Raw genomic sequence first — 25,345 nt, 5'->3', positions numbered from 1 at the left:
CCGATGAACCTAGGCTTAAATTTAGGAGAAGAAACCCTCATTGGGACAAAACGGGAAGACAACCACACCAAGTCCCCAACACGAAGGCGAGGACCAACCCGACACTGGCGGTTAGCAAACCGCTGAGTCCTCTCCTGGGACAAATTCAAATTGTCCACCACTTGTCCCCAAATCCGATTCAACCGATCCACCACAACATCTACTCCAGGACAATCCGAAGATTCCACCTGACCAGAAGAAAAACGGGGATGAAACCCCGAATTGCAAAAGAAAGGGGAAACCAAAGTGGCAGAACTAGCCCGATTATTAAGAGCAAACTCCGCCAACGGCAAAAAGGCAACCCAATCATCCTGATCCGCAGACACAAAACACCTCAAATACGTCTCCAAAGTTTGATTAGTTCGCTCCGTCTGGCCATTAGTCTGAGGATGGAAGGCAGACGAAAAAGACAAATCAATGCCCAACCTGGCACAGAATGCCCGCCAAAATCTAGAAACGAACTGGGTACCCCTATCAGAAACGATATTTTCAGGAATACCATGCAAGCGAACCACATTTTGAAAAAACAAAGGAACCAACTCAGACGAGGAAGGCAACTTCGGTAATGGCACCAAATGAACCATCTTAGAAAAACGGTCACACACCACCCAGATAACAGACATCCTCTGAGAGACAGGAAGATCAGAAATAAAGTCCATAGAGATGTGCGTCCAAGGCCTCTTTGGAATAGGCAAGGGCAACAACAACCCACTAGCCCTAGAACAACAAGGCTTGGCCCGAGCACACACATCACAAGACTGCACAAAAACACGCACATCTCGAGACAGAGATGGCCACCAGAAGGATCTAGCCACCAAATCCCTGGTACCAAAAATTCCAGGATGACCCGCCAGCGTAGAAGAATGAACCTCCGAGATGACTCTACTGGTCCAATCATCAGGAACAAACAGTCTACCAGGTGGACAGCGATCAGGTCTATCCGCCTGAAACTCTTGCAAAGCACGTCGCAGATCTGGGGAAATAGCGGATAATATCACCCCATCCTTAAGGATACCTGTAGGTTCCGAATCACCAGGGGAATCAGGCTCAAAACTCCTAGAAAGGGCATCCGCCTTCACATTCTTAGAACCTGGTAGATATGAGACCACAAAATTAAACCGAGAGAAAAACAACGACCAGCGCGCCTGTCTAGGATTCAGGCGCCTGGCAGACTCAAGGTAAATCAGATTCTTGTGATCAGTCAAAACCACCACCTGATGTCTAGCACCCTCAAGCCAATGACGCCACTCCTCAAATGCCCACTTCATGGCCAAAAGCTCCCGATTACCGACATCATAATTTCTTTCGGCGGCAGAAAATTTTCGAGAATAGAACGCACAAGGTCTCATCACTGAGCAATCGGAACTTTTCTGCGACAAAACCGCCCCCGCTCCGATCTCGGAAGCATCGACCTCAACCTGAAAGGGGAGAGAGACATCAGGCTGGCGCAACACAGGGGCAGACGAAAAGCGGCGCTTAAGTTCCCGAAAGGCCTCCACAGCGGCAGGGGACCAATTGGCCACATCAGCACCCTTCTTAGTAAAATCCGTAAGAGGCTTAGCAACACCAGAAAAACCAGTTATAAATCGACGATAAAAATTAGCAAAGCCCAAGAACTTCTGAAGACCCTTTAGAGAAGTAGGCTGCGTCCAGTCACAAATAGCCCGAACCTTGACAGGGTCCATCTCAACAGAAGAAGGGGAAAAAATGTACCCCAAAAAAGAAATGTTTTGAACCCCAAAAACACACTTAGAACCCTTTACACACAGAGAATTCTCCCGCAAGACCTGAAAAACCCTCCTGACCTGCTGAACATGAGACTCCCAGTCCTCAGAAAAAATCAAAATATCGTCCAAATACACAATCATAAATTTATCCAGATATTCACGGAAAATATCATGCATAAAGGACTGAAAAACTGAAGGTGCATTAGAAAGGCCGAAAGGCATTACTAAATACTCAAAGTGGCCCTCAGGCGTATTAAATGCGGTTTTCCACTCATCCCCTTGCTTAATTCGCACCAAATTATACGCCCCACGGAGATCAATCTTGGAGAACCACTTAGCCCCCCTTATGCGAGCAAACAAATCAGTAAGCAGCGGCAACGGATACTGATATTTGACTGTAATTTTATTCAGGAGACGATAATCAATACAAGGCCTCAGAGAGCCATCCTTTTTAGAGACAAAGAAAAAACCCAGCTCCTAAAGGTGACGAAGAAGGACGAATATGTCCCTTTTCCAGGGACTCCTTAACATACTCTCGCATGGCAGCATGCTCAGGTACAGATAGGTTAAACAAACGACCCTTTGGAAATTTGCTGCCTGGAATCAGATCTATGGCGCAATCACACTCTCTGTGGGGAGGGAGAGAACCAATTTTAGGCTCCTCAAAAATATCCCCAAAATCCGACAAAAAAGCCGGAATCTCAGAGGGAATAGATGACGAGATAGAAACCAAAGGTGTGTCCCCATGAGCCCCCCGACATCCCCAGCTTAACACAGACATAGTTTTCCAGTCCAGTACTGGGTTATGAGATTGTAACCATGGTAATCCAAGCACTAAAACATCATGTAGATTATGCAACACGAGGAAGCGAATCACCTCCTGATGGTCTGGAGTCATACGCATAGTCACTTGCGTCCAGAACTGTGGTCTATTACAAGCCAGAGGTGTAGAATCAATACCCTTTAGAGGTATACGAACTTCCAGAGGCTCCAAATCAAACCCACAGCGCCTGGCGAAGGACCAATCCATGAGACTCAGAGCGGCACCAGAGTCCACATAGGCATCCACGGTAATAACTGATAATGAACAAATCAGAGTTACAGACAGAAGAAATTTAGACTGTAAAGTGCCAATAGAAACAGACTTGTCAACCTTCCTAGTACGTTTAGAGCATGCTGATATAACATGCGCGGAATCACCACAATAGAAGCATAACCCATTTTTGCGCCTATAATTCTGCCGCTCGCTTCTTGACAGAATTCTGTCACATTGCATTTTCTCTGGCATCCCTTCAGAAGATACCGCCAAATGGTGCACGGGTTTGCGCTCCCGCAAACGCCGATCAATCTGAATCGCCATTGTCATGGACTCATTCAGACCTGTGGGCGTTGGAAACCCCACCATGACATCCTTAACGGCATCAGAAAGGCCCTCTCTGAAATTTGCCGCTAGGGCACACTCATTCCACTGAGTAAGCACAGACCATTTACGAAATTTTTGGCAGTATATCTCAGCTTCATCTTGCCCTTGAGACAGGGCTATTAAAGCTTTTTCAGCTTGAGTCTCCAAATTAGGTTCCTCATACAGCAACCCTAAAGCCAGAAAAAACGCATCCACATTGAGCAACGCAGGATCCCCTGGTGTCAATGAAAATGCCCAATTTTGAGGGTCACCTCGCAGCAAAGAAATCACAATCTTAACCTGCTGAACAGGATCTCCAGAGGAGTGAGGTCTGAGAGAAAGGAATAATTTACAATTATATTTGAAATTCAGAAACCGAGATCTATCTCCGGAAAATACCTCTGGTGTAGGAATCTTAGGTTCAGAAATAGGGGTACGTATAACATAATCTTGTAAATCCTGAACCTTCGTAGCAAGATTATTAAAACCTGCAGCCAAACTCTGAGGGTCCATCCTTAAACCGGAGAGATCAGAGCCATTCAAGGGTTAGAAGGAGAGAAAGGCAAGGCTGTAAATAGAGCAGAAATACAACTGAGCCAACTAAGTAGCAAACATGAGAGGGAAAAAAAAAAAAAAATCTACAGACTTCTTTTACTCTCCTTTCTTCAGCCAATTACTTTAACAGCGGCCGGTCATACTGTCATGATTCCCCAATTGCATGGGAACATCAGAAACACAAAATAACAGACTAGCTCTCGGGTGATGGAAACTCAAGCTGACCGTGACCTAAATCTACCACACAACTAACAGTAGCCAGGAAGCATTCCTACGGCTGCCTAGATGCCATGCGCCAGCCGGAGAACTAACTACGCCTGGAAGAGGAAGGAACAGGCCTGGCTTACCTCTAGAGAAATTCCCCAAAGATGATAGTAGCCCCCACGTATATTAACGGTGAGTTCAGAGGAAAAGACATACACAGTATGAAGGTAGATTTAGCAAAGCGAGGTCCACTTACTAGATAGAGGAAGGATACAAAAGAGGACTTCACGGTCAGCTGAAAAACCCTTTCAAAAACCCATCCTGAAATTACTTTAAAACTCCTGTGTCAACTCATGACACAGGAGTGGCAATTTCAGTCCACAAGAGCTTCCAGTAACAGGAAAGGACAAACTGTAAACTGGACAAAAAATACAAAACAATAAGGACAAGAGTCCACTTAGCTGATCAGCAGACTAGTAGCAGGAACATGCAACTGAATGACTCAGGTTACAATGATGACCGGCAAGGAAGTGACTGGAGAGCAAGGCTAAATAGGGAACTCCCAAAACTGATGGAAGCAGGTGAGCTGAGGCAGAAAAGAACACACAAGCCTCCAGTACCACCAGCCACCACCAGGGGAGCCCAAAAAGCGGATCACAACAGAGCTCCTACTGGAAAGAGACGTCACTGTGAGATCCTACTGAACTGTGACATTACTGTGAGCTCCTACTGGGCTATGACATCACTGTGAGCTCCTACTGGGCTGGGACGTCACTGTGAAATCCTACTGGGCTGTGACGTCACTGTGAGCTCCTACTGGGCTATGACATCACTGTGAGCTCCTACTGGGCTGGGACGTCACTGTGAAATCCTACTGGACTGTGACGTCACTGTGAGCGCCTACTGGGCTGTGAAGTCATTGTGAGCTCCAACTGAGCTGAGAAGTCACTGAGATTTTACTGGACTGTGATGTCACTGTGAGCTATTACTGGTCTTTGATATTACTGTGAGCTCCTATTGGACTGTGACCTCACAGGGAGCTCCTACCGGACTGTGACCTCACAGGGAGCTCCTACCGGACTGTGACATCAATGGGAGCTCCTACTGGAAAGAGACGTCACTGTGAGATCCTACTGAACTGTGACATTACTGTGAGCTCCTACTGGAAAGAGACGTCACTGTGAGATCCTACTGAACTGTGACATTACTGTGAGCTCCTACCGGACTGTGACCTCACAGGGAGCTCCTACCGGACTGTGACCTCACAGGGAGCTCCTACCGGACTGTGACCTCACAGGGAGCTCCTACCGGACTGTGACCTCACAGGGAGCTCCTACCGGACTGTGACCTCACAGGGAGCTCCTACTGGAAAGAGACGTCACTGTGAGCTCCTACTGAACTGTGACATCACTGTGAGCTCCTACTGGACTGTGACGTCACTGTGAGCTCCTACTGGGCTATGACATCACTGTGAGCTCCTACTGGGCTGGGACGTCACTGTGAAATCCTACTGGGCTGTGACGTCACTGTGAGATCCTACAGGGCTGTGATGTCACTATGAGCTCCTACTGGGCTTTGACATCACTGTGAGCTTCTACTGGCCTGTGACATCACAATGAGCACTTACTGGACTGTGACGTCACTGTGAGCTTCTATTGTTCGGTGACATCACTGTGAGCTCTTCTGCGACATCACTGTGAGCTCCTACTGGGCTGTGACGTCACTGTGAGCTCCTACTGGACTGTGACGTCACTGTGAGCTCCTACTAGACTATGACGTCACTCTGAGCTCCCACTGGACTGTGACATCACTGAGCTACAACTGAATTGTGAAAACACTGAGCTCCTATTGGGTTGTAACGTCACTGTGAGCTCCTAATCTGCTGTGACATCACTGTGAGCTCCTACTGGGATGTGACGTCACTGAGCTCCTACTGGGCTGTGACGTCACTGTGAGCTCCTAGTTGGCTGTGACATCACTGTGAGATCCTAGTGGGATGTGATCTCACTGTGAGCTCCTACTGGGCTGTGACATCACTGTGAGCTCCTAGTTGGCTGTGACATCACTGTGAGCTCCTACTGAACTGTGATGTCACTGTGAGCTCCTACTGGGCTGTGACGTCACTGTGAGCTCCTAGTTGGCTGTGACATCACTGTGAGCTCCTAGTGGGCTGTGATAACACTGCGAGCTAATACTGGACTGTGACGTCACTGTGAGCTCCTACGGTGAGCTCCTACTGGACAGTGACATCACTGTGAGCTGTGATATCACTGCGAGCTAATACTGGACTGTGACGTCACTGTGAGCTCCTACTGGGGTGTAACATCACTGTGAGCTCCTACGGTGAGCTCCTACTGGGCTGTGACATCACTGTGAGCTCCTACTGGGCTGTGACGTCACTGTGAGCTCCTACTGGGCTGTGACCTCACTGTGAGCTCTTACGGTGAGCTCCTACTGGACAGTGACATCACTGTGAGCTCCTAGTGGGCTGTTATATCACTGCGAGCTAATACTGGACAGTGACATCACTGTGAGCTACTACTGGACTGTGATGTCACTGTGAGCTCTTACTGGACAGTGACATTACTGTGAGCTCCTATTGGACTGTGACATCACTGTGAGCTCCTACTGGGCTTTTACATCACTGTGAGCTCCTACTGGAGTGTAACATCACTGTGAGCTCTTACTGGACTGTGATGTCACTGTGAGCTCCTACTGGGCTATGACATCACTGAGTTCTTACTGGGCTGTGACGTCACTGTGAGCACTTACTGGTCTGTGACGTCACTGAGCTCTTACTGGGCTGTGACGTCACTGTGAGCTCCTAGTTGGCTGTGACATCACTGTGAGATCCTAGTGGGATGTGATCTCACTGTGAGCTCCTACTGGGCTGTGACATCACTGTGAGCTCCTAGTTGGCTGTGACATCACTGTGAGCTCCTACTGAACTGTGATGTCACTGTGAGCTCCTACTGGGCTGTGACGTCACTGTGAGCTCCTAGTTGGCTGTGACATCACTGTGAGCTCCTAGTGGGCTGTGATAACACTGCGAGCTAATACTGGACTGTGACGTCACTGTGAGCTCCTACGGTGAGCTCCTACTGGACAGTGACATCACTGTGAGCTGTGATATCACTGCGAGCTAATACTGGACTGTGACGTCACTGTGAGCTCCTACTGGGGTGTAACATCACTGTGAGCTCCTACGGTGAGCTCCTACTGGGCTGTGACATCACTGTGAGCTCCTACTGGGCTGTGACGTCACTGTGAGCTCCTACTGGGCTGTGACGTCACTGTGAGCTCCTACTGGGCTGTGACGTCACTGTGAGCTCCTACTGGACAGTGACATCACTGTGAGCTCCTAGTGGGCTGTTATATCACTGCGAGCTAATACTGGACAGTGACATCACTGTGAGCTACTACTGGACTGTGATGTCACTGTGAGCTCTTACTGGACAGTGACATTACTGTGAGCTCCTATTGGACTGTGACATCACTGTGAGCTCCTACTGGAGTGTAACATCACTGTGAGCTCTTACTGGACTGTGATGTCACTGTGAGCTCCTACTGGGCTATGACATCACTGAGTTCTTACTGGGCTGTGACGTCACTGTGAGCACTTACTGGTCTGTGACGTCACTGAGCTCTTACTGGGCTGTGACGTCACTGTGAGCTTTCTGGTCTGTGACGTCACTGTGAGCACTTTCTGGTCCGTGACGTCACTGTGAGCACTTTCTGGTCTGTGACGTCACTGTGAGCCGACTACAATCAAGAACAAATCAGGAGCTGAGCACATACGACAGTAAGCTACAGGTGAAGGAACATGGAAACTGTGGAAGTCGCCACATCAGTCACCGGAGACCAAAAGAACAGAGTACAGACCGATATTGGAGCAACGAATGCGCTTTACTCACAATCTTGTAAAAAGCCCTTTAATGACGTGAGGTCACTTGCTCAGAAATGAACGTTTGTGGCTACAGGACCTTCCATGACGTCAGGGTCAGGTGACTAGTCACATGGGACAACAGATCTCCAATCCCCGCCCACTACTCCCAGCTCTGCAGGCACCGCGTCCCTCTGCTACTGTGAACTGTGGACACGGAGCGCAGCTGTGCGGGGTCTGTGCGGTGCCGCCCTGTGCGCACTGTCCGAATACCCGCTCTCCTACCTTCACAACTCCCAGCGGCTGCCGCTCCTCCGGTTCCTCCCCGCTCCTGTCCACAGTGTCACGTCATAGAAAGAGGCAGAGCCCTCATATCAACCATTTCCCAGTGACGCTAAGAGGGTGGAGCCTATCACCCACCAACAGTGACGTCATTACATAGACTGTATATAGGAGAGAGGTGATGTCATTACCTGACTGTATGTAGGAGAGCAGTGATGTCATTACCTGACTGTATGTAGGAGAGCAGTGATGTCATTACCTGGACTGTATGTAGGAGAGCAGTGATGTCATTACCTGGACTGTATGTAGGAGAGCAGTGATGTCATTACCTGACTGTATGTAGGAGAGCAGTGATGTCATTACATGGACTGTATGTAGGAGAGCAGTGATGTCATTACCTGACTGTATGTAGGAGAGCAGTGATGTCATTACCTGGACTGTAGGTAGGAGAGCAGTGATGTCATTACATGGACTGTATGTAGGAGAGCAGTGATGTCATTACCTGACTGTATGTAGGAGAGCAGTGATGTCATTACATGGACTGTATGTAGGAGAGCAGTGATGTCATTACCTGACTGTATGTAGGAGAGCAGTGATGTCATTACATGGACTGTATATAGGAGAGCGGTGATGTCATTACCTGACTGTATGTAGGAGAGCAGTGATGTCATTACATGGACTGTATGTAGGAGAGCAGTGATGTCATTACCTGGACTGTATGTAGGAGAGCAGTGATGTCATTACATGGACTGTATATAGGAGAGCGGTGATGTCATTACCTGACTGTATGTAGGAGAGCAGTGATGTCATTACATGGACTGTGTGTAGGAGAGCGGTGATGTCATTACCTGACTGTATGTAGGAGAGCAGTGATGTCATTACCTGACTGTATGTAGGAGAGCAGTGATGTCATTACCTGGACTGTATGTAGGAGAGCAGTGATGTCATTACATGGACTGTATGTAGGAGAGCAGTGATGTCATTACATGGACTGTATGTAGGAGAGCAGTGATGTCATTACCGGACTGTAGGTAGGAGAGCAGTGATGTCATTACCTGACTGTATGTAGGAGAGCAGTGATGTCATTACATGGACTGTATGTAGGAGAGCAGTGATGTCATTACCTGACTGTATGTAGGAGAGCAGTGATGTCATTACATGGACTGTATGTAGGAGAGCAGTGATGTCATTACCTGACTGTATGTAGGAGAGCAGTGATGTCATTACATGGACTGTATATAGGAGAGCGGTGATGTCATTACCTGACTGTATGTAGGAGAGCAGTGATGTCATTACATGGACTGTGTGTAGGAGAGCGGTGATGTCATTACCTGACTGTATGTAGGAGAGCAGTGATGTCATTACCTGACTGTATGTAGGAGAGCAGTGATGTCATTACCTGGACTGTATGTAGGAGAGCAGTGATGTCATTACATGGACTGTATGTAGGAGAGCAGTGATGTCATTACATGGACTGTATGTAGGAGAGCAGTGATGTCATTACATGGACTGTATGTAGGAGAGCAGTGATGTCATTACATGGACTGTATGTAGGAGAGCAGTGATGTCATTACATGGACTGTATGTAGGAGAGCAGTGATGTCATTACCTGACTGTATGTAGGAGAGCAGTGATGTCATTACATGGACTGTATATAGGAGAGCGGTGATGTCATTACCTGACTGTATGTAGGAGAGCAGTGATGTCATTACCTGACTGTATGTAGGAGAGCAGTGATGTCATTACCTGGACTGTATGTAGGAGAGCAGTGATGTCATTACATGGACTGTATGTAGGAGAGCAGTGATGTCATTACATGGACTGTATGTAGGAGAGCAGTGATGTCATTACATGGACTGTATGTAGGAGAGCAGTGATGTCATTACATGGACTGTATGTAGGAGAGCAGTGATGTCATTACATGGACTGTATGTAGGAGAGCAGTGATGTCATTACCTGACTGTATGTAGGAGAGCAGTGATGTCATTACATGGACTGTATATAGGAGAGCGGTGATGTCATTACCTGACTGTATGTAGGAGAGCAGTGATGTCATTACCTGACTGTATGTAGGAGAGCAGTGATGTCATTACCTGGACTGTATGTAGGAGAGCAGTGATGTCATTACATGGACTGTATGTAGGAGAGCAGTGATGTCATTACATGGACTGTATGTAGGAGAGCAGTGATGTCATTACATGGACTGTATGTAGGAGAGCAGTGATGTCATTACATGGACTGTATGTAGGAGAGCAGTGATGTCATTACATGGACTGTATGTAGGAGAGCAGTGATGTCATTACCTGACTGTATGTAGGAGAGCGGTGATCTCATTACCTGGACTGTATGTAGGAGAGCAGTGATGTCATTACATGGACTGTATGTAGGAGAGCAGTGATGTCATTACATGGACTGTATATAGGAGAGCGGTGATGTCATTACCTGACTGTATGTAGGAGAGCAGTGATGTCATTACATGGACTGTGTGTAGGAGAGCAGTGATGTCATTACCTGACTGTATGTAGGAGAGCAGTGATGTCATTACCTGGACTGTATGTAGGAGAGCAGTGATGTCATTACATGGACTGTATATAGGAGAGCGGTGATGTCTTTACCTGACTGTATGTAGGAGAGCAGTGATGTCATTACATGGACTGTGTGTAGGAGAGCGGTGATGTCATTACCTGACTGTATGTAGGAGAGCAGTGATGTCATTACCTGACTGTATGTAGGAGAGCAGTGATGTCATTACCTGGACTGTATGTAGGAGAGCAGTGATGTCATTACATGGACTGTATGTAGGAGAGCAGTGATGTCATTACATGGACTGTATGTAGGAGAGCAGTGATGTCATTACCTGACTGTATGTAGGAGAGCGGTGATCTCATTACCTGGACTGTATGTAGGAGAGCAGTGATGTCATTACATGGACTGTATGTAGGAGAGCAGTGATGTCATTACATGGACTGTATGTAGGAGAGCAGTGATGTCATTACCTGACTGTATGTAGGAGAGCGGTGATCTCATTACCTGGACTGTATGTAGGAGAGCAGTGATGTCATTACATGGACTGTATGTAGGAGAGCAGTGATGTCATTACATGGACTGTATGTAGGACAGCAGTGATGTCATTACATGGACTGTATGTAGGAGAGCAGTGATATCATTACATGGACTGTATGTAGGAGAGCAGTGATGTCATTACCTGACTGTATGTAGGAGAGCAGTGATGTCATTACCTGGACTGTATGTAGGAGAGCAGTGATGTCATTACCTGACTGTATGTAGGACAGCAGTGATGTCATTACCTGACTGTATGTAGGAGAGCAGTGATGTCATTACCTGACTGTATGTAGGAGAGCGGTGATGTCATTACCTGACTGTATGTAGGAGAGCAGTGATGTCATTACCTGGACTGTATGTAGGAGAGCAGTGATGTCATTACATGGACTGTATGTAGGAGAGCAGTGATGTCATTACATGGACTGTATGTAGGAGAGCAGTGATGTCATTACCTGACTGTATGTAGGAGAGCAGTGATGTCATTACCTGGACTGTATGTAGGAGAGAGGTGATGTCATTACCTGGACTGTATGTAGGAGAGCAGTGATGTCATTACATGGACTGTATATAGGAGAGCAGTGATGTCATTACATGGACTGTATGTAGGAGAGCAGTGATGTCATTACCTGACTGTATGTAGGAGAGCAGTGATGTCATTACATGGACTCTATGTAGGAGAGCGGTGATGTCATTACCTGGACTGTAGGTAGGAGAGCAGTGATGTCATTACATGGACTGTATATAGGAGAGCAGTGATGTCATTACATGGACTGTATATAGGAGAGCAGTGATGTCATTACATGGACTGTATGTAGGAGAGCAGTGATGTCATTACATGGACTGTATATAGGAGAGCAGTGATGTCATTACATGGACTGTATATAGGAGAGCAGTGATGTCATTACATGGACTGTATATAGGAGAGCAGTGATGTCATTACATGGACTGTATATAGGAGAGCAGTGATGTCATTACATGGACTGTATATAGGAGAGCGGTGATGTCATTACCTGACTGTATGTAGGAGAGCAGTGATGTCATTACATGGACTGTATGTAGGAGAGCAGTGATGTCATTACATGGACTGTATGTAGGAGAGCAGTGATGTCATTACCTGACTGTATGTAAGAGAGCAGTGATGTCATTACATGGACTGTATATAGGAGAGCAGTGATGTCATTATATGGACTGTATGTAGGAGAGCAGTGATGTCATTACATGGACTGTATATAGGAGAGCAGTGATGTCATTACATGGACTGTATATAGGAGAGCGGTGATGTCATTACCTGACTGTATGTAGGAGAGCAGTGATGTCATTACATGGACTGTATGTAGGAGAGCAGTGATGTCATTACATGGACTGTATGTAGGAGAGCAGTGATGTCATTACTTGACTGTATGTAAGAGAGCAGTGATGTCATTACATGGACTGTATATAGGAGAGCAGTGATGTCATTACATGGACTGTATGTAGGAGAGCAGTGATGTCATTACATGGACTGTATGTAGGAGAGCAGTGATGTCATTACCTGGACTGTATGTAGGAGAGCAGTGATGTCATTACCTGACTGTATGTAAGAGAGCAGTGATGTCATTACCTGGACTGTATATAGGAGAGCAGTGATGTCATTACATGGACTGTATATAGGAGAGCAGTGATGTCATTACCTGACTATGTAGGAGAGCAGTGATGTCATTACATGAACTGTATGTAGGAGAGCAGTGATGTCATTACATGGACTGTATGTAGGAGAGCGGTGATGTCATTACCTGACTATGTAGGAGAGCAGTGATGTCATTACATGGACTGTATGTAGGAGAGCAGTGATGTCATTACATGGACTGTAGGTAGGAGAGCGGTGATGTCATTACCTGGACTGTATGTAGGAGAGCGGTGATGTCATTACCTGACTGTATGTAGGAGAGCAGTGATGTCATTACATGGACTGTAGGTAGGAGAGTAGTGATGTCATTACATGGACTGTATGTAGGAGAGCGGTGATGTCATTACCTGACTGTATGTAGGAGAGCAGTGATGTCATTACATGGACTGTAGGTAGGAGAGCGGTGATGTCATTACCTGGACTGTATGTAGGAGAGCAGTGATGTCATTACGTGAACTGTATGTAGGAGAGCAGTGATGTCATTACATGGACTGTATGTAGGAGAGGAGTGATGTCATTACCTGGACTGTATGTAGGAGAGCAGTGATGTCATTACATGGACTGTATGTAGGAGAGCAGAGATGTCATTACCTGACTATGTAGGAGAGCAGTGATGTCATTACATGGACTGTATGTAGGAGAGCAGTGATGTCATTACCTGACTGTATGTAGGAGAGCAGTGATGTCATTACATGGACTGTAGGTAGGAGAGCGGTGATGTCATTACCTGGACTGTATGTAGGAGAGCAGTGATGTAATTACATGGACTGTATGTAGGAGAGCGGTGATGTCATTACCTGACTGTATGTAGGAGAGCAGTGATGTCATTACATGGACTGTAGGTAGGAGAGCGGTGATGTCATTACCTGGACTGTATGTAGGAGAGCAGTGATGTCATTACATGGACTGTATGTAGGAGAGCAGTGATGTCATTACATGGACTGTATGTAGGAGAGCAGTGATGTCATTACCTGACTGTGTGTAGGAGAGCAGTGATGTCATTACCTGGACTGTATGTAGGAGAGCAGTGATGTCATTACATGGACTGTATGTAGGAGAGCAGTGATGTCATTACCTGACTGTATGTAGGAGAGCAGTGATGTCATTACATGGACTGTATGTAGGAGAGCAGTGATGTCATTACCTGGACTGTATGTAGGAGAGCAGTGATGTCATTACATGGACTGTATATAGGAGAGCAGTGATGTCATTACCTGACTGTGTGTAGGAGAGCGGTGATGTCATTACATGGACTGTAGGTAGGAGAGCAGTGATGTCATTACATGGACTGTATGTAGGAGAGCAGTGATGTCATTACATGGACTGTATGTAAAGAGCAGTGATGTCATTACATGGACTGTATATAGGAGAGAGGTGATGTCATTACCTGGACTGTATGTAGGAGAGCAGTGATGTCATTACATGGACTGTATATAGGAGAGCAGTGATGTCATTACATGGACTGTATGTAGGAGAGCAGTGATGTCATTACCTGACTGTATGTAGGAGAGCAGTGATGTCATTACATGGACTCTATGTAGGAGAGCGGTGATGTCATTACCTGGACTGTAGGTAGGAGAGCAGTGATGTCATTACATGGACTGTATATAGGAGAGCAGTGATGTCATTACATGGACTGTATATAGGAGAGCAGTGATGTCATTACATGGACTGTATGTAGGAGAGCAGTGATGTCATTACATGGACTGTATATAGGAGAGCAGTGATGTCATTACATGGACTGTATATAGGAGAGCAGTGATGTCATTACATGGACTGTATATAGGAGAGCAGTGATGTCATTACATGGACTGTATATAGGAGAGCAGTGATGTCATTACATGGACTGTATATAGGAGAGCGGTGATGTCATTACCTGACTGTATGTAGGAGAGCAGTGATGTCATTACATGGACTGTATGTAGGAGAGCAGTGATGTCATTACATGGACTGTATGTAGGAGAGCAGTGATGTCATTACCTGACTGTATGTAAGAGAGCAGTGATGTCATTACATGGACTGTATATAGGAGAGCAGTGATGTCATTATATGGACTGTATGTAGGAGAGCAGTGATGTCATTACATGGACTGTATATAGGAGAGCAGTGATGTCATTACATGGACTGTATATAGGAGAGCGGTGATGTCATTACCTGACTGTATGTAGGAGAGCAGTGATGTCATTACATGGACTGTATGTAGGAGAGCAGTGATGTCATTACATGGACTGTATGTAGGAGAGCAGTGATGTCATTACCTGACTGTATGTAAGAGAGCAGTGATGTCATTACATGGACTGTATATAGGAGAGCAGTGATGTCATTACATGGACTGTATGTAGGAGAGCAGTGATGTCATTATATGGACTGTATGTAGGAGAGCAGTGATGTCATTACCTGGACTGTATGTAGGAGAGCAGTGATGTCATTACCTGACTGTATGTAAGAGAGCAGTGATGTCATTACCTGGACTGTATATAGGAGAGCAGTGATGTCATTACATGGACTGTATATAGGAGAGCAGTGATGTCATTACCTGACTATGTAGGAGAGCAGTGATGTCATTACATGGACTGTATGTAGGAGAGCAGTGATGTCATTACATGGACTGTATGTAGGAGAGCGGTGATGTCATTACCTGACTATGTAGGAGAGCAGTGATGTCATTACATGGACTGTATGTAGGAGAGCAGTGATGTCATTACATGGACTGTAGGTAGGAGAGCGGTGATGTCATTACCTGGACTGTATGTAGGAGAGCGGTGATGTCATTACCTGACTGTATGTAGGAGAGCAGTGATGTCATTACATGGACTGTAGGTAGGAGAGTAGTGATGTCATTACATGGACTGTATGTAGGAGAGCGGTGATGTCATTACCTGACTGTATGTAGGAGAGCAGTGATGTCATTACATGGACTGTAGGTAGGAGAGCGGTGATGTCATTACCTGGACTGTATGTAGGAGAGCAGTGATGTCATTACATGGACTGTATGTAGGAGAACAGTGATGTCATTACATGGACTGTATGTAGGAGTGGAGTGATGTCATTACCTGGACTGTATGTAGGAGAGCAGTGATGTCATTACATGGACTGTATGTAGGAGAGCAGAGATGTCATTACCTGACTATGTAGGAGAGCAGTGATGTCATTACATGGACTGTATGTAGGAGAGCAGTGATGTCATTACCTGACTGTATGTAGGAGAGCAGTGATGTCATTACATGGACTGTAGGTAGGAGAGCGGTGATGTCATTACCTGGACTGTATGTAGGAGAGCAGTGATGTAATTACATGGACTGTATGTAGGAGAGCGGTGATGTCATTACCTGACTGTATGTAGGAGAGCAGTGATGTCATTACATGGACTGTAGGTAGGAGAGCGGTGATGTCATTACCTGGACTGTATGTAGGAGAGCAGTGATGTCATTACATGGACTGTATGTAGGAGAGCAGTGATGTCATTACATGGACTGTATGTAGGAGAGCAGTGATGTCATTACCTGACTGTGTGTAGGAGAGCAGTGATGTCATTACCTGGACTGTATGTAGGAGAGCAGTGATGTCATTACATGGACTGTATGTAGGAGAGCAGTGATGTCATTACCTGACTGTATGTAGGAGAGCAGTGATGTCATTACATGGACTGTATGTAGGAGAGCAGTGATGTCATTACCTGGACTGTATGTAGGAGAGCAGTGATGTCATTACATGGACTGTATATAGGAGAGCAGTGATGTCATTACCTGACTGTATGTAGGAGAGCAGTGATGTCATTACATGGACTGTATGTAGGAGAGCAGTGATGTCATTACCTGGACTGTATGTAGGAGAGCAGTGATGTCATTACATGGACTGTATGTAGGAGAGCAGTGATGTCATTACCTGACTGTATGTAAGAGAGCAGTGATGTCATTTCCTGGACTGTATATAGGAGAGCAGTGATGTCATTACATGGACTGTATATAGGAGAGCAGTGATGTCATTACCTGACTATGTAGGAGAGCAGTGATGTCATTACATGGACTGTATGTAGGAGAGCAGTGATGTCATTACATGGACTGTATGTAGGAGAGCGGTGATGTTATTACCTGACTATGTAGGAGAGCAGTGATGTCATTACATGGACTGTAGGTAGGAGAGCGGTGATGTCATTACCTGGACTGTATGTAGGAGAGCGGTGATGTCATTACCTGACTGTATGTAGGAGAGCAGTGATGTCATTACATGGACTGTAGGTAGGAGAGCAGTGATGTCATTACATGGACTGTATGTAGGAGAGCGGTGATGTCATTACCTGACTGTATGTAGGAGAGCAGTGATGTCATTACATGGACTGTAGGTAGGAGAGCGGTGATGTCATTACCTGGACTGTATGTAGGAGAGCAGTGATGTCATTACATGGACTGTATGTAGGAGAGCAGTGATGTCATTACATGGACTGTATGTAGGAGAGGAGTGATGTCATTACCTAGACTGTATGTACGAGAGCAGTGATGTCATTACATGGACTGTATGTAGGAGAGCAGAGATGTCATTACCTGACTATGTAGGAGAGCAGTGATGTCATTACATGGACTGTATGTAGGAGAGCAGTGATGTCATTACCTGACTGTGTGTAGGAGAGCAGTGATGTCATTACCTGGACTGTATGTAGGAGAGCAGTGATGTCATTACATGGACTGTATGTAGGAGAGCAGTGATGTCATTACCTGACTGTATGTAGGAGAGCAGTGATGTCATTACATGGACTGTATGTAGGAGAGCAGTGACGTCATTACCCGGACTGTATGTAGGAGAGCAGAGATGTCATTACCTAGACTGTATGTAGGAGAGCAGTGATGTCATTACCTGACTATGTAGGAGAGCAGTGATGTCATTACATGGACTGTGTGTAGGAGAGCAGTGATGTCATTACCTGACTGTATGTAGGAGAGCAGTGATGTCATTACATGGACTGTGTGTAGGAGAGCAGTGATGTCATTACCTGGACTGTATGTAGGAGAGCGGTGATGTCATTACCTGGACTGTGTGTAGGAGAGCAGTGATGTCATTACCTGACTGTATATAGGAGAGCGGTGATGTCATTACATGGACTGTATGTAGGAGAGCAGTGATGTCATTACCTGGACTGTGTGTAGGAGAGCAGTGATGTCATTACCTGACTGTATGTAGGAGAGCAGTGATGTCATTACCTGACTGTATGTAGGAGAGCAGTTATGTCATTACATGGACTGTATGTAGGAGAGCAGTGATGTCATTACATGGACTGTAGATAGGAGAGCAGTGATGTCATTACATGGACTGTATATAGGAGAGCAGTGATGTCATTACATGGACTGTGTGTAGGAGAGCGGTGATGTCATTACCTGGACTGTGTGTAGGAGAGCAGTGATGTCATTACCTGACTGTATGTAGGAGAGCAGTGATGTCATTACATGGACTGTATGTAGGAGAGCAGTGATGTCATTACATGGACTGTATGTAGGAGAGCGGTGATGTCATTACATGGACTGTATATAGGAGAGCAGTGATGTCATTACATGGACTGTATATAGGAGAGCAGTGATGTCATTACATGGACTGTATGTAGGAGAGCAGTGATGTCATTACATGGACTGTAGGTAGGAGAGCAGAGATGTCATTACATGAACTGTATGTAGGAGAGCAGTGATGTCATTACATGGACTGTATGTAGGAGAGCAGTGATGTCATTACATGGACTGTATGTAGGAGAGCAGTGACGTCATTACCTGACTGTATGTAGGAGAGCAGTGATGTCATTACATGGACTGTATGTAGGAGAGCAGTGACGTCATTACCCGGACTGTATATAGGAGAGCGGTGATGTCATTACATGGACTGTATGTAGGAGAGCAGTGATGTCATTACATGGACTGTATGTAGGAGAGCAGTGACGTCATTACCCGGACTGTATATAGGAGAGCGGTGATGTCATTACCTGGACTGTATGTAGGAGAGCGGTGATGTCATTACATGGACTGTATGTAGGAGAGCAGTGATGTCATTACATGGACTGTGTGTAGGAGAGCAGTGACGTCATTACCTGACTGTATGTAGGAGAGCAGTGATGTCATTACATGGACTGTATGTAAGAGAGCAGTGACGTCATTACCCGGACTGTATATAGGAGAGCGGTGATGTCATTACCTGGACTGTATGTAGGAGAGCAGAGATGTCATTACCTGACTATGTAGGAGAGCAGTGATGTCATTACATGGACTGTATGTAGGAGAGCAGTGATGTCATTACCTGACTTTGTGTAGGAGAGCAGTGATGTCATTACCTGGACTGTATGTAGGAGAGCAGTGATGTCATTACATGGACTGTATGTAGGAGAGCAGTGATGTCATTACCTGACTGTATGTAGGAGAGCAGTGATGTCATTACATGGACTGTATGTAGGAGAGCAGTGACGTCATTACCCGGACTGTATGTAGGAGAGCAGAGATGTCATTACCTAGACTGTATGTAGGAGAGCAGTGATGTCATTACCTGACTATGTAGGAGAGCAGTGATGTCATTACATGGACTGTGTGTAGGAGAGCAGTGATGTCATTACCTGACTGTATGTAGGAGAGCAGTGATGTCATTACATGGACTGTGTGTAGGAGAGCAGTGATGTCATTACCTGGACTGTATGTAGGAGAGCGGTGATGTCATTACCTGGACTGTGTGTAGGAGAGCAGTGATGTCATTACCTGACTGTATATAGGTGAGCGGTGATGTCATTACATGGACTGTATGTAGGAGAGCAGTGATGTCATTACCTGGACTGTGTGTAGGAGAGCAGTGATGTCATTACCTGACTGTATGTAGGAGAGCAGTGATGTCATTACCTGACTGTATGTAGGAGAGCAGTTATGTCATTACATGGACTGTATGTAGGAGAGCAGTGATGTCATTACATGGACTGTAGATAGGAGAGCAGTGATGTCATTACATGGACTGTATATAGGAGAGCAGTGATGTCATTACATGGACTGTGTGTAGGAGAGCGGTGATGTCATTACCTGGACTGTGTGTAGGAGAGGAGTGATGTCATTACCTGACTGTATGTAGGAGAGCAGTGATGTCATTACATGGACTGTATGTAGGAGAGCAGTGATGTCATTACATGGACTGTATGTAGGAGAGCGGTGATGTCATTACATGGACTGTATATAGGAGAGCAGTGATGTCATTACATGGACTGTGTGTAGGAGAGCGGTGATGTCATTACCTGACTATGTAGGAGAGCAGTGATGTCATTACATGGACTGTGTGTAGGAGAGCGGTGATGTCATTACATGGACTGTATGTAGGAGAGCAGTGATGTCATTACATGGACTGTAGGTAGGAGAGCGGTGATGTCATTACCTGGACTGTATGTAGGAGAGCGGTGATGTCATTACATGGACTGTATGTAGGAGAGCAGAGATGTCATTACATGGACTGTATATAGGAGAGCAGTGATGTCATTACATGGACTGTATGTAGGAGAGCAGTGATGTCATTACATGGACTGTAGGTAGGAGAGCAGAGATGTCATTACATGGACTGTATGTAGGAGAGCAGTGATGTCATTACATGGACTGTATGTAGGAGAGCAGTGATGTCATTACATGGACTGTATGTAGGAGAGCAGTGACGTCATTACCTGACTGTATGTAGGAGAGCAGTGATGTCATTACATGGACTGTATGTAGGAGAGCAGTGACGTCATTACCCGGACTGTATATAGGAGAGCGGTGATGTCATTACATGGACTGTATGTAGGAGAGCAGTGATGTCATTACATGGACTGTATGTTGGAGAGCAGTGACGTCATTACCCGGACTGTATATAGGAGAGCGGTGATGTCATTACCTGAACTGTATGTAGGAGAGCGGTGATGTCATTACATGGACTGTATGTAGGAGAGCAGTGATGTCATTACATGGACTGTGTGTAGGAGAGCAGTGACGTCATTACCTGACTGTATGTAGGAGAGCAGTGATGTCATTACATGGACTGTATGTAGGAGAGCAGTGACGTCATTACCCGGACTGTATATAGGAGAGCGGTGATGTCATTACCTGGACTGTATATAGGAGAGCGGTGATGTCATTACCTGAACTGTATGTAGGAGAGCGGTGATGTCATTACATGGACTGTATGTAGGAGAGCAGTGATGTCATTACATGGACTGTGTGTAGGAGAGCAGTGATGTCATTACCTGACTGTATGTAGGAGAGCAGTGATGTCTGTTGTGATCCGCTTTTTGGCTCCCCTGGTGGTGGCTGGTGGTACTGGAGACTTGTGTGTTCTTTTCTGCCTCAGCTCACCTGCTTCCATCAGTTTTGGGAGTTCCCTATTTAGCCTTGCTCTCCAGTCACTTCCTTGCCGGTCATCATTGTAACCTGAGTCATTCAGTTGCATGTTCCTGCTACTAGTCTGCTGATCAGCTAAGTGGACTCTTGTCCTTATTGTTTTGTTTTTCTTGTCCAGTTTACAGTTTTGTCATTTCCTGTTACTGGAAGCTCTTGTGGACTGAAATTGCCACTCCTGTGTCATGAGTTGACACAGGAGTCTTAAAGTAATTTCAGGATGGGTTTTTTGAAAGGGTTTTTCAGCTGACCGTGAAGTCCTCTTTTGTATCCTTCCTCTATCTAGTAAGTGGACCTCGCTTTGCTAAATCTACCTTCATACTGTGTATGTCTTTTCCTCTGAACTCACCGTTAATATACGTGGGGGCTACTATCATCTTTGGGGAATTTCTCTAGAGGTAAGCCAGGTCTGTTCCTTCCTCTTCCAGGCGTAGTTAGTTCTCCGGCTGGCGCATGGCATCTAGGCAGCCGTAGGAATGCTTCCTGGCTACTGTTAGTTGTGTGGTAGATTTAGGTCACGGTCAGCTTGAGTTTCCATCACCCGAGAGCTAGTCTGTTATTTTTGTGTTTCTGATGTTCCCATGCCATTGGGGAATCATGACAGTATGACCGGCCGCTGTTAAAGTAATTGGCAGAAGAAAGGAGAGTAAAAGAAGTCTGTAGATTTTTTTTTTTTTTTTCCTCTCATGTTTGCTACTTAGTTGGCTCAGTTGTATTTCTGCTCTATTTACAGCCTTGCCTTTCTCTCCTTCTAATCCTTGAATGGCTCTGATCTCTCCGGTTTAAGGATGGACCCTCAGAGTTTGGCTGCAGGTTTTAATAATCTTGCTACGAAGGTTCAGAATTTACAAGATTATGTTATACGTACTCCTATTTCTGAACCTAAGATTCCTACACCAGAGGTATTTTCCGGAGATAGATCTCGGTTTCTGAATTTCAAATGTAATTGTAAATTATTCCTTTCTCTCAGACCTCACTCCTCTGGAGATCCTGTTCAGCAGGTTAAGATTGTGATTTCTTTGCTGCGAGGTGACCCTCAGAATTGGGCATTTTCATTGACACCAGGGGATCCTGCGTTGCTCAATGTGGATGCGTTTTTTCTGGCTTTAGGGTTGCTGTATGAGGAACCTAATTTGGAGATTCAAGCTGAAAAAGCTGTAATAGCCCTGTCTCAAGGGCAAGATGAAGCTGAGATATACTGCCAAAAATTTCGTAAATGGTCTGTGCTTACTCAGTGGAATGAGTGTGCCCTAGCGGCAAATTTCAGAGAGGGCCTTTCTGATGCCGTTAAGGATGTCATGGTGGGGTTTCCTATGCCCACAGGTCTGAATGAGTCCATGACAATGGCGATTCAGATTGATCGGCGTTTGCGGGAGCGCAAACCCGTGCACCATTTGGCGGTATCTTCTGAAGGGACGCCAGAGAAAATGCAATGTGACAGAATTCTGTCAAGAAGCGAGCGGCAGAATTATAGGCGTAAAAATGGGTTATGCTTCTATTGTGGTGATTCCGCGCATGTTATATCAGCATGCTCTAAACGTACTAGGAAGGTTGACAAGTCTGTTTCTATTGGCACTTTACAGTCTAAATTTCTTCTGTCTGTAACTCTGATTTGTTCATTATCAGTTATTACCGTGGATGCCTATGTGGACTCTGGCGCCGCTCTGAGTCTCATGGATTGGTCCTTCGCCAGGCGCTGTGGGTTTGATTTGGAGCCTCTGGAAGTTCCTATACCTCTGAAGGGTATAGATTCTACACCTCTGGCTTGTAATAGACCACAGTTCTGGACGCAAGTGACTATGCGTATGACTCCAGACCATCAGGAGATGATTCGCTTCCTCGTGTTGTATAATTTACATGATGTTTTAGTGCTTGGATTACCATGGTTACAATCTCATAACCCAGTACTGGACTGGAAAACTATGTCTGTGTTAAGCTGGGGATGTCGGGGGGCTCATGGGGACACACCTTCGGTTCCTATCTCGTCATCTATTCCCTCTGAGATTCCTGCATTTTTGTCGGATTTTGGGGATATTTTTGAAGAGCCTAAAATTGGTTCTCTCCCTCCCCACAGAGAGTGTGATTGCGCCATAGATCTGATTCCAGGCAGTAAATTTCCAAAGGGTCGTTTGTTTAACCTATCTGTACCTGAGCATGCTGCCATGCGAGAATATGTTAAGGAGTCCCTGGAAAAGGGACATATTCATCCTTCTTCATCACCTTTAGGAGCTGGGTTTTTCTTTGTCTCTAAAAAGGATGGCTCGCTGAGGCCTTGTATTGATTATCGACTCCTGAATAAAATTACTGTCAAATATCAGTATCCGTTGCCGCTGCTTACTGATTTGTTTGCTCGCATAAGGGGGGCTAAGTGGTTCTCCAAGATTGATCTCCGTGGGGCGTATAATTTGGTGCGAATTAAGCAAGGGGATGAGTGGAAAACCGCATTTAATACGCCTGAGGGCCACTTTGAGTATTTAGTAATGCCTTTCGGCCTTTCTAATGCGCCTTCAGTTTTTCAGTCCTTTATGCATGATATTTTCCGTGAATATCTGGATAAATTTATGATTGTGTATTTGGACGATATTTTGATTTTTTCTGAGGACTGGGAGTCTCATGTTCAGCAGGTCAGGAGGGTTTTTCAGGTCTTGCGGGAAAATTCTCTGTGTGTAAAGGGTTCTAAGTGTGTTTTTGGGGTTCAAAAGATTTCCTTTTTGGGGTACATTTTTTCCCCTTCTTCTGTTGAGATGGACCCTGTCAAGGTTCGGGCTATTTGTGACTGGACGCAGCCTACTTCTCTAAAGGGTCTTCAGAAGTTCTTGGGCTTTGCTAATTTTTATCGTCGATTTATAACTGGTTTTTCTGGTGTTGCTAAGCCTCTTACGGATTTGACTAAGAAGGGTGCTGATGTTGCCAATTGGTCCTCTGCCGCTGTGGAGGCCTTTCGGGAACTTAAGCGCCGCTTTTCGTCTGCCCCTGTGTTGCGCCAGCCCGATGTCTCTCTTCCCTTTCAGGTTGAGGTCGATGCTTCCGAGATCGGAGCGGGGGCGGTTTTGTCGCAGAAAAGTTCCGATTGCTCAGTGATGAGACCTTGTGCGTTCTTTTCTCGAAAATTTTCTGCCGCCGAAAGAAATTATGATGTCGGTAATCGGGAGCTTTTGGCCATGAAGTGGGCATTTGAGGAGTGGCGTCATTGGCTTGAGGGTGCTAGACATCAGGTGGTGGTTTTGACTGATCACAAGAATCTGATTTATCTTGAGTCTGCCAGGCGCCTGAATCCTAGACAGGCGCGCTGGTCGTTGTTTTTCTCTCGGTTTAATTTTGTGGTCTCATATCTACCAGGTTCTAAGAATGTGAAGGCGGATGCCCTTTCTAGGAGTTTTGAGCCTGATTCCCCTGGTGATTCGGAACCTACAGGTATCCTTAAGGATGGGGTGATATTATCCGCTACTTCCCCAGATCTGCGACGTGCTTTGCAAGAGTTTCAGGCGGATAGACCTGATCGCTGTCCACCTGGTAGACTGTTTGTTCCTGATGATTGGACCAGTAGAGTCATCTCGGAGGTTCATTCTTCTACGCTGGCGGGTCATCCTGGAATTTTTGGTACCAGGGATTTGGTGGCTAGATCCTTCTGGTGGCCATCTCTGTCTCGTGATGTGCGTGTTTTTGTGCAGTCTTGTGATGTGTGTGCTCGGGCCAAGCCTTGTTGTTCTAGGGCTAGCGGGTTGTTGTTGCCCTTGCCTATTCCGAAGAGGCCTTGGACGCACATCTCGATGGACTTTATTTCTGATCTTCCTGTCTCTCAGAGGATGTCTGTTATCTGGGTGGTGTGTGACCGTTTTTCTAAGATGGTTCATTTGGTGCCATTGCCGAAGTTGCCTTCCTCGTCTGAGTTGGTTCCTTTGTTTTTTCAAAATGTGGTTCGCTTGCATGGTATTCCTGAAAATATCGTTTCTGATAGGGGTACCCAGTTTGTTTCTAGATTTTGGCGGGCATTCTGTGCCAGGTTGGGCATTGATTTGTCTTTTTCGTCTGCCTTCCATCCTCAGACTAATGGCCAGACGGAGCGAACTAATCAAACTTTGGAGACGTATTTGAGGTGTTTTGTGTCTGCGGATCAGGATGATTGGGTTGCCTTTTTGCCGTTGGCGGAGTTTG

At 45.9% G+C, this 25,345-nt stretch overlaps 1 protein-coding gene across 4 annotated transcripts in view; it reads right to left on the bottom strand.

Annotated features, from left to right (window-relative positions):
• LOC143793490 (uncharacterized) overlaps window positions 1-8,199 on the bottom strand; it is a 106,611-nt gene extending 98,412 nt beyond the window's left edge. Inside the window, exon 1 of one of the 4 annotated variants that reach the window (XM_077280505.1) lies at window positions 8,096-8,199. The gene's annotated coding sequence lies outside the window, so the exon portion shown is untranslated. The remainder of the gene's footprint in view (window positions 1-8,095) is intronic. The other 3 variants (XM_077280503.1, XM_077280502.1, XM_077280504.1) reach the window with 3 other exon arrangements.
• Window positions 8,200-25,345: the final 17,146 nt, after the last annotated feature.

This window comes from Ranitomeya variabilis, chromosome 1 (genome assembly GCF_051348905.1).
Source record: "Ranitomeya variabilis isolate aRanVar5 chromosome 1, aRanVar5.hap1, whole genome shotgun sequence".
NCBI lineage: Eukaryota > Metazoa > Chordata > Amphibia > Anura > Dendrobatidae > Ranitomeya > Ranitomeya variabilis.
The sequence above is the reverse complement of the archived record's forward strand: the minus strand, read 5'-3'. Positions and strand labels throughout refer to the sequence as shown.